The 9,512-nt window shown below is 56.8% G+C and overlaps 1 protein-coding gene across 1 annotated transcript in view; it reads left to right on the plus strand.

The window, feature by feature from the left end:
* Positions 1–9,067: 9,067 nt before the first annotated feature.
* ZBED4 (zinc finger BED-type containing 4) overlaps positions 9,068–9,512 on the plus strand; it is a 48,196-nt gene continuing 47,751 nt past the window's right edge. The window contains exon 1 of the mRNA XM_032266301.1: positions 9,068–9,209. The gene's annotated coding sequence lies outside the window, so the exon portion shown is untranslated. The remainder of the gene's footprint in view (positions 9,210–9,512) is intronic.

The following is a 9,512-nucleotide window of genomic DNA, read 5'->3' on the forward strand; positions in this document are numbered from 1 at the left end:
AAAAAAAAAAAAAATCACCCAGAATTGACCATGGATCTAAATATGAAGCTATAAAACTTTTAGAAAAGCCGGGCACGGTGGCTCACGCCTGTAATCCCAGCACTTTGGGAGGCCGAGGTGGGTGGATCACCTGAGGTCAGGAGTTCAAGACCAGCCTGGCCATCATGGTGAAACCCCCATCTTTAAAAATAAATAAATAACTTTTAGAAAAAACATAGGAGAAAATCTTTGCGATCTTGGGCTAGGCAAAATGTTCTTAGATTTGATACCAAAAGCATGAGCCATAAAATAAAATATTGATAAATGGAACCTCATTAAAACTAAAAACTTTTACTCTGTGAAAGACCCTGTTAAGAGGATTAAAAGAGAAGCTGTGGACTGAGGAAAAGCATTTGCACGCCCCCCTGTCTCACAAAGGACTGGCATATAGAACATAAAAAGTTCTCAAAACTCAACAGTATAAAACTAAACATAAATAAGCCATCGAATAGAAAAATCAGCAAAAGGTATGAAGAGACATTTCCATGAAAGGAATACAGTATACAGAATAAACACATGCGGCCGGGCGCGGTGGCTCACGCCTGTAATCCCAGCACTTTGGGAGGCCGAGGCGGGTGGATCACGAGGTCAAGAGATCGAGACCATCCTGGTCAACACGGTGAAACCCCGTCTCTACTAAAAATACAAAACATTAGCTGGGCATGGTGGCGCGTGCCTGTAATCCCAGCTACTCAGGAGGCTGAGGCAGGAGAATTGCCTGAACCCAGGAGGCGGAGGTTGCGGTGAGCCAAGATCGTGCCATTGCACTCCAGCCTGGGTAACAAGAGCGAAACTCCATCTAAAAAAATAAAATAATAATAAACACACGCAAAGAGGTGCAGCATCCTTGGCCATTGTGGAGATGCAAACTAAAAGTGCCACAAGACATCACACCTATTAAAATGACTCATATGAAAAGCAGTACCACCAAATGCTGGCAAAGACCTGAGAGGCAGCTGGGCCACTCATGCTTTGCTGGTGGGAATGTAAAATGGTACAGCCCTTCTGGAAAACAACCTGGTGGTTTCTTCAAGAGCTAAACATGCAGCTACCATGAGACCCAGCAGTTGTGCTCCTGGGCATTCATCCCTGAGAAATAAAGACTTTTTTTTTGTTTTTGAGACAGAGTCTTGGAAGGTAGGATTTGTAGAAATCTTTTTCTGAAAAAAAAAAAAAAAAAAAAAAAAAAAAAAAAAAAAAAAAAAAGAAAGTCTTGTTTTGTTGCCCAACCCGTACAACAATGGCAGGATTTTGACTCACTGCAACCTCTGCCTCCCAGGTGTAAGCAATTTTCCTGCCTCAGCAGCCTCCCAAGTAGCTGGGATTACAGGTGCCTACCAGGCCTGGGTAATTTTTGTATTTTTAGTAGGGACAGGGTTTCACCATGTTGGTCAGGCTGGTCTCAAATGCCTGACCTTGTGATCTGCCTGCCTCGGCCTCCCAAAGTGCTGGGATTACAGACATGAACCATTATGCCTGAGAAATAAAGACTTTTGTTCACAGCAAAACTTGTGTACAAATGTTCATAGCAATTATATTTGTAACAGACCAAAACTGAAATCAGCCCAGATGTCCCTGAGCAGGTGAATGGTAAACGCAGTGCATCCATTCCACACAGCTCTACTCAGCATGGAAAGGAGCAGGCTGCTGACACATGCAACACCTGGGGTGGAGCATCGCCAAGGAGTTGTACTGAGCAAAAATACCCAATCCCAAAACGTTACTTACTATGTGATGTTTTCTTCTGCTTTTTCACTTGGCATTCGTTTCATGTGATTTCTTTTTTTTGAGATGGAGTTTCACTCTTGTTGCCCAGGCTGGAGTGCAATGGCACGATCTCAGTTCACTGCAACCTCTGCCTCCCAGGTTTAAGCAATTCTACCTCAGCCTCCCAAGTAGCTGGGATTACAGGCACCCACCACCCACCACCCACCACCACACCCGGCTAATTTTTTGTATTTTTAGTAGACATGGGGTTTCACCATGCTGGCCAGGTTGGTGGCAAACTCCTGACCTCAGGTGATCCACCCACCTCAGCCTCCCAAAATGCTGGGATTACAGACAAGTGTGAGCCACCGTGCCCAGCCTACTATGTGATTTTTAAAAACATCACATTTTGACACAGTTTTAGAAAAGAACAGATTCATGTTTGCCAGTGATTCGTGTCAGGGTGGGGATAGGAGGGAGGCGGGTGTGGCTATAAATGGATGACATGAGCAATCCTGTGGTTACTGGAGCACTCCAGCATCGTGACTGTGGGCGCAGAGGCCTTGCCTGGTGATAAAATCATGCAGAATTTAATATACACATACAAACGAGTAGACGTAAAACTGAGCGACTCTGAATAAGATCTGTGGACTGTCTTGACATCCATACCCTGGCTGCGATGTTCCACTCTAGTTTTGTAAAATGGTACCCTCGGGAAAAACTGAGCAAATCATACAAGAGATCTCTCTATACTACTATTTCTCACAACTGCATGTGAATCAACAATTATCTCAATACAATTCTGCACTGCAGCCAAGCACAGCAGCACACACTCGAAATCCCAGCAATTTGGGAGGCCGAGGCGAGGGGCTCACTTGAGCCAAGGACTGAAAGCTGCAGGGAGCGAGGATGGGGCCACCGCACCATCAACCATCGTCGGAAGCTCCATCAACTATGGGGTGCAATGGTTTGATGTCGGCTCACTACAACCTGACTCTCCTAGGTTCAAGGTCTCCTCCCACCTCAGCCTCTCAAGTAGCTGGGATTACAGGCATGCACCATCACCCCTGGTTAATTTTGTATTTTTAGTAGGATGAGGTTTCACCATGTCGGTTAGGCTGGTCTCGAACTCTGAGCCTCAGGTGATCCACCCACCTCGGCCTCCCAAAGTGCTGGGATTACAGGCGTGAGCCACCGTATCTGGCTATTTCTTATTATGCCACAATCCCACAGGACTGTGTGCGTGAATGGGCTACGCAGCATCAGGCAGGCATTCAAAACAACCCGATGCCGCCACCATCAGTGGCATGCGAGGCTCTTTGCTCAGTAAAAACAGCAGTTTAGAAGAGAACACACATGGAACAAAGCCCAGAGGTGCCATATGGCTTCCTGCAGGGTCGCCATGAGCACACTGGCTCAGCAAATGGAGCTCCTGAAATGCCAGATGAGGTGGGAGACTGGTTTTGGGGCATCTGCAGCTTTGCCACGGATAGGAAGGATTTCCAGAGGAGCCTGATCCTCCTGTGGGGTTCTTCTCTGTGGGAGTTTGGCTGGCCATGAACTTGAGTGACATCCGTTGGCCTCGTGGCACCTCAGGCACGGACATGGCCAAGGAGACACGGGGAATCTTGTGCTGTACGTGAACCTTCTGGAAACAGAGCCTACAACCTGTGGCCACGCGACGTGCCAGCAGACAAGATGGCAGCTGAAGTCTGGCTCCACCAGGCCTCTCCCCTCCCTGCCTGGTTTCCTTGCTCCTCAGTCCCCTCAGACAGAGCTCCACTCCCTGGTCAGCAGCCAGGGCTCAGCTGCCACGCGGCCCCTGCTCTGTAAAGCTCTGTACGTAGTTCCCAAATTTCTGCAGGGGGTGATCTTTGCTTTTGTCCTGAAGAGTATCAACAGCATTTTAACAAGTATTTGAAATAAAGACGGCACACATTCAGGCCAGGCACACTGGTTCATGCCTGTAATCCCAGCTACTGGAGAGGCCGAGGTGGGAGGAGCCCTTGAGCCTAGGAGAGTCAGGCTGTAGTGAGCTGACATCAAACCACTGCACTCCAGCCTGCGAGACGGAGCAAGACTCTGTCTCTGAAACAAACTAATCCATATGTATACACACACACACACACTTGTTATTTAGACAGATTCGCTTTTGTCGCCCAGCCTGAATGGCCCCATCTCAGCCCACTGCAACCTCCGGCTCCTGGGTTCAAGTGATTCTCCTGCCTCAGCCTCCTGGGTAGCTGGGATTACAGGTGCGAACTACCAGGCCTGGCTAATTTGGTATTTTTAGTAGAGATGGGGTTTCACCATGTTGGCCAGGATGGTCTCGAACTCCTGACCTCAGGTGATCTGCCCACCTCAGCCTCCCTAAGTGCTGGGATTACAGGCGTGAGCCACCGCGCCCGGCCGGTCCCGTGCAATTTCGTATTTTTATCCACTAAATCTGGCAGTCCCAGCTATGATCACAAGTTTCAAATCCCTTTCCGCCGTGGAACCTCAGACAGAACCAGGGCTGCCGCCCCCACCCCTCCCAGCCCTCTCCCTTAGCGCTCCAGCCGCTTCCTGACCGGAGCACCAGCGGGCTCCGCTCACTGTCCTGCACCCCATGCACCTGTCCCCTGTCACGCAGCCCCTTCCCTTCCCCGCCACCTGAGATTTCCTCCGGCCTTTCCCGCCCCGACCACAGACGCTGCCCTGGGCCAGAAGCTCCACTTCCCCGGAGGCCCTCGCCCCTGCCAGGCAGCTCACCTGCGGTGTCACCCCCCCAGGGTTCTCTCCCTGGACGCTCCCTCACTGCCTCCCCCGTAGCCCCGGTGGTCTTCTCCCCGCCCTCAGCCCTGTCCCCACCCCCCAGGAAGGGGGCCAGACTCCAGCCCAGCGCCCAGCGCTTCCGGGTCTCGTCGTCCTGCAGCGCCCTCCCGGCCCTAGGCGCGGTCCCAACCCGGGCCTCGCCTGGACAGAGGCGCGCAACATGGAGGCTGCAGGCTCCAGGCTCCGGCCGGGAGTCGGGGTGCAGCAGGCGTTCCGATTTCTCAGGATTGGGGAAACAGAGGCCCCGTGGATCCGGCGGCGGGGCTGGTCCTGGGCCGGGCGCTGACCTAGGACCCCGCCCCGCCCCGCGCCCCTCCCAGGTTCGCTTTGCCCGAGCGGAGCGGCTCCACACGGGCCCCGGGTTCATCCACCCTACAGGAGCGGGCGACTGCATCCACGAGCCCGAAGCTGCGCACCCGGAGTCTAAGCGCACAGAGTCTCAGAGACACTTTCCCAAGGCGGGCGTCTAGCCGCGCTTCCTCCCCGCCGGGCTGCGGCCACTCCGGACTGGACAGAGCCGAGATGCCCGCATGGGAGGCAATGCCCAGTGAAGGGTGGAAGCTGGGTGGGAGAGATGCCAGAGTAGGGGCGAGGCAGCTGGGGAGATGCCTGTGGGGAGGGTGGGAAGGTGAAAGCTGGGTGGGTGATTCCTGGGGAGATGCCTGTGGGGAGGGTGGGAAGGTGAAAAAGCTGGGTGGGCGGGTGATTCCTGGGGAGATGCCTGTGGGGAGGGTGGGAAAGTGAAAAAGCTGGGTGGGCGGGTGATTCCTGGGGAGATGCCTGGTGGGGGGTGCTTCTGGTTCTCCCGTGGTCAGTGGGCGTCCACCCCCCAGGGCACCCGCTCTGCCCTTCCCACCAAAGTCCCCCAGGAGCGTCTGGGGCCCAAGGCTTTGTGCGATTTCTCCGAGCCCTGGGCGCTGTTCTGCGGGAGCAGGGACCCGGGTCATCAAGGTTCGTGCAGACCCCGTGGGGTGTCCCGCACGTGGGCTTGGGGATCCCAGCGCCCTGCTTCCCTCACGGGCGCCGCACCCGGACCGCAGACGGAGATGAGGAAGGGCGCAGGGCGGGATTGGCCGGAGGCGGCGGAGTGGAGTCTTTGGGTCGCAGGCACGATGCCGGGGCCTTCCTGGAGGCGGGGCGAGATCACGGTGACTCCAGGGTGGGGTCCAGGTTGGAGGAACCGAGACGCACCGCCCTGGCCCCACCCAGGCCTGGTCACTGCGCTGCCTCTGCGGAGAGGGAGGAAGGAAGGGGCTGGGCCGGCAGGCATGCGGTCCCCGGCGTCGGGGCTCCTTCCGTCTGCTGCATCCCGCAACGCGAAGCCCGGGCGGGGTCTCGCTGCCCCCACCCCGTACGCAGCCACCTCAGTGCCCGGCTCCTTTCCTCCCTCTCCAGCCCTGAATGCGGGGGTTCACGGTGCGCAGGAAACCTCTTCCCCTGCCCAACGCCCCTTCCACCGGCCGACTCCTTGCAACCATCCCTCAAAATGCCCCGGCTGCTGGCAGGGCTGCGGTGGGCGGGGTGAGCGCAGGAGAGCCAGGGGTCCCGCCTGTATGCAGGGGTTTGGGGTCCGTGTGGTCGAATAAACGTGGGGGTTGAGACGAAGCTGTGGCCCCCTTCTTTCCATCTCCTCCCGACCCAGCCTCAGAGGACAGTCGGAGAGGCGGGTGGCCGCGGATCCTGGACGGGCCTCCCTCTGGCCTGTGGTATATCTTTATTCGGGCAGTGCCATGAGTCCACCCTTCACTTCCAGAAGCCACATCCAGAACCTTCTCCTGGGGCCACAGTGTGGGCTTCCGAGATACTGCATGACCCCGGCTCTGCCCCTGTGGGGCTGCATGGTGAAGTCCTGGGGACCCTCTGCATGGGTGAGTGGGTGACATGGGTGAGGGACAATGTGGTGAAGTCCCCGTCATGTCAAAGGGTGACCAGTAGGTGCCCAGGGACCAAGCCTCCCCCAGACCCAGAGCAACCATCCCTTCTGCAGCAGCGGCGGCCTGGCCCCTCTGGAGTCCTCCCCCACCACCCTCCCCAGTGGGGCACACAGCATTCTTGTTGCCCTGAAAGGCAGACAGAGGCACAGGAGGGCAGAGGGGGGGCCAGGTCTCAGATTCCAGATGGAAGGGATCATGGGGCTCCACTCCACCCCCACTGTAGGCAGGGACTGGCAGGTGTACACCCACACCCCTGCAGCCAAGGAACACAGCTACCCTCCTTTCAGGCCCTGTCCCTCAGGAACCTGCCACAGCGAAGTCTGTGCCTCCCCAGTGGTCACCAGGGGACGGGGTGACTCATCGGCTCCATGCCCTACTCCCACGCTGGGCTCATAATCTTAATTCACAGCTAAGAAACTCGACCAAGTTCACATTGAATGAGGGTGAACCCTCTAAGGCCCCCTGCTTTCCAAAGATGCCGTGGGTCCACCTGCAGCCTCTGGACAGAAGACCAGGGCGCCAGCTGCTCTTCCTCCTCACTGCTGAGCACTTGCACTGTCCTGTGCAGGTGCCACTCATCCCTGCCTTCCTGGGGCTCAGAGTCTGTGCATGGAACTCAGATAAAACACCTGGCCTGGGATGTCACACTTCAGCTCAGATGAATGAAAAAATAAGATACCTATTTTCTCAATACACAAAAAGAAGAAAAAAAAAAAAGATACCGTATCTTGGGAATACAGAACATACCTGTCAAAGATTAAATGTACGGACTGCAGCTGATGGAGGCCCGAGGTCCTGGTTTCCCGGGACAGTCCCAGGTGATGCTGGGTCCTGGCTTCATGATTCGTAGAGGGCCCTCCCGTGCTCCAGGGTGGCCCATTTGGCCACTGAGTTCAAGGGCCACCCAACATACAAACAGTATCTTCCTGTGAGGGGTCCGGAGAATAGGCCACACCTGGCTGCCCTGCACAACTTGGAAGGCACTAGGAGGGGCCTGTCAACCTGCACTCACCGAGAGTCACTCACTGGCGGCCCCTCTGGGAAGAGCCATTGCTCCTTGGCCCCAGGAATCTTCTATTTCTGCCCCTGAGTGCCAGGCAATTGTGGGGCCCCATTAACCTGCTCCACAAAGCTTAGTGGGGGCCTGCTCTGGGTACTGGGTAAGCTTCCTCAGCACACACAACAAAGAAGTCCCCCCCTCCCCCACTGATTCTAGCAGGGGGCAGCATGACACAGGCATAGACAGTATGTCAGAGCCCACAGAGGGGATGAGGAGAGCCAACTGTAACTTCCGAGAGCATGGCCCCGGAGAGCCACCCACTAGGCTAACCTTAGGGCAGCGGTCTGCGAGCTCAACACTGGCAGATGCCTGGGGAAGAGCATCCCAGGCAGACAAAAGGTCAGTGCGAAGACCCCAAAGCAGGCATCAAGGAGACTGGGGCTGCTGCAGAGCTGATGAGGACTGCAGGGACAGAGCAGGCCTGAGAACACTGGCCTGGACTCTGAATAAAACAGGGAGCCCCAGGCCAGGACGAGCGAGGTGACGTGGCTCACGCCTGTAAGCCCAGCATTTCAGGAGGCCAAGGCAGGTGGATCACGAGGCTAAGGAGACTGACACCAGCTTGGCCAACATGGTGAAACCCTGTCTCTACTAAAAATGCAAAAATTAGCTGGGCATGGTGGCACACACCTGTAGTCCCAGCTACTTGGTAGGCTCAGGCAGGAGAATTTCTTGAACCCTGGAGGCGGAGGTTGCAGTGAGCTGAGATCATGCCTTTCCACTCCAGCCTGGGCGACAGAGCGAGACTTCATCTCAAAAAAAAAAAAAAAAAAGAAACGCAGCTCCTTTTGGGTCTCAGCGCCCAGTCTCAGCTCCTCAGCTGCGGTGAAAGGTAAAAACAATTTACTTTTTAACTACAGGGACAGGCATGGCTGTGTCACCACAGAACTTCTTAGAAAACTGACATTTGAAAAAAAAAATATATTTTTTGATACAGAGTCTTGCTCTGTCACCCAGGCTGGAATGCAGTGGCGCGACCTCAGCTCACTGCAACCGCCGCCTCCGGGGTTCGAGCGATTCCCTTGCGCCAGCTTCCCGAGTAACTGGGATTACAGATATGCACCAGCGCTCCCGGCTAATTTTTGTATTTTAGTGTAGGGGGTTTCACCATGTTGGTCAGGCTGGTCTCGAACTCATCACCTTAGGTGACCCACCTGCCTCCGCCTCCCAAAGGGCCGGGACGGCAGGCGTGAACCACCGCGCCTGGCCGATATTTGAATTGCATATTTTTCATATATCCCGAAATAGTTTTAATTCTCCTCCAAGCTCTTACGAGAAAAGCCTTCTTGCTCAAGCACCATACGAAACCTGGCCGAGGGCTGGAGGGGGACTTCGGGACGGGCGGCCTGCGGGCGGACGGGCACAGCTCGCGCCCCGGCCGGCGGCCCCGACGCGGGCTCGCTCACTCCCACTCCGGCCGAGAAGACGCCCGCGCCCGGGGCACCAACGGGACTCGCGGCCACGGCCAGCCCGCAGACCGACCTGCTGGGCCCCGGCCCCGGCCCGCCCTCCTCCCGCCGACCCGGCTCGGGGCTTAGGCGTTAATTCCGCCCCGCGGGACCGGGCCGCGCGGGAGCCCTAATCGCCTTAGGCTCAGGGCTTAGGTCCCAGCCTGCCGGGCCCGACCGCGCCGCACAGAGCGGCCTCCGCGCCAGGTAAGGGGGCTCGGGGCAGGACGCGGACCCGCCCTGCCGGCTGTCCCGGAAACCCGCGGTGGGCCGTTGGGACGGCGCCGAGCCGCCGCCAACGGCCAAGCCTGGAGAAGAAACCGCGGCGGCCGCGCCCCGCCCCGCCAGAGGGCCTCCGCCCAGCCAACCGCCCGCCCGGCCGGCGTGCGCACTGCGCCTGCGTAGTTTGCCCTCTCGAACCTGGGGGCGGAGCCGGCGCGGCCACTGCGCCTGCGTCGCCCGCCCGGCCCTGCCCCAGCGGCGGCGCCTGAGCCGCGCTGTCCTCCCGGG

Source organism: Sapajus apella, unplaced genomic scaffold, assembly GCF_009761245.1.
Source record: "Sapajus apella isolate SASKATOON/1434 unplaced genomic scaffold, GSC_monkey_1.0 scaffold156, whole genome shotgun sequence".
Lineage (NCBI taxonomy): Eukaryota > Metazoa > Chordata > Mammalia > Primates > Cebidae > Sapajus > Sapajus apella.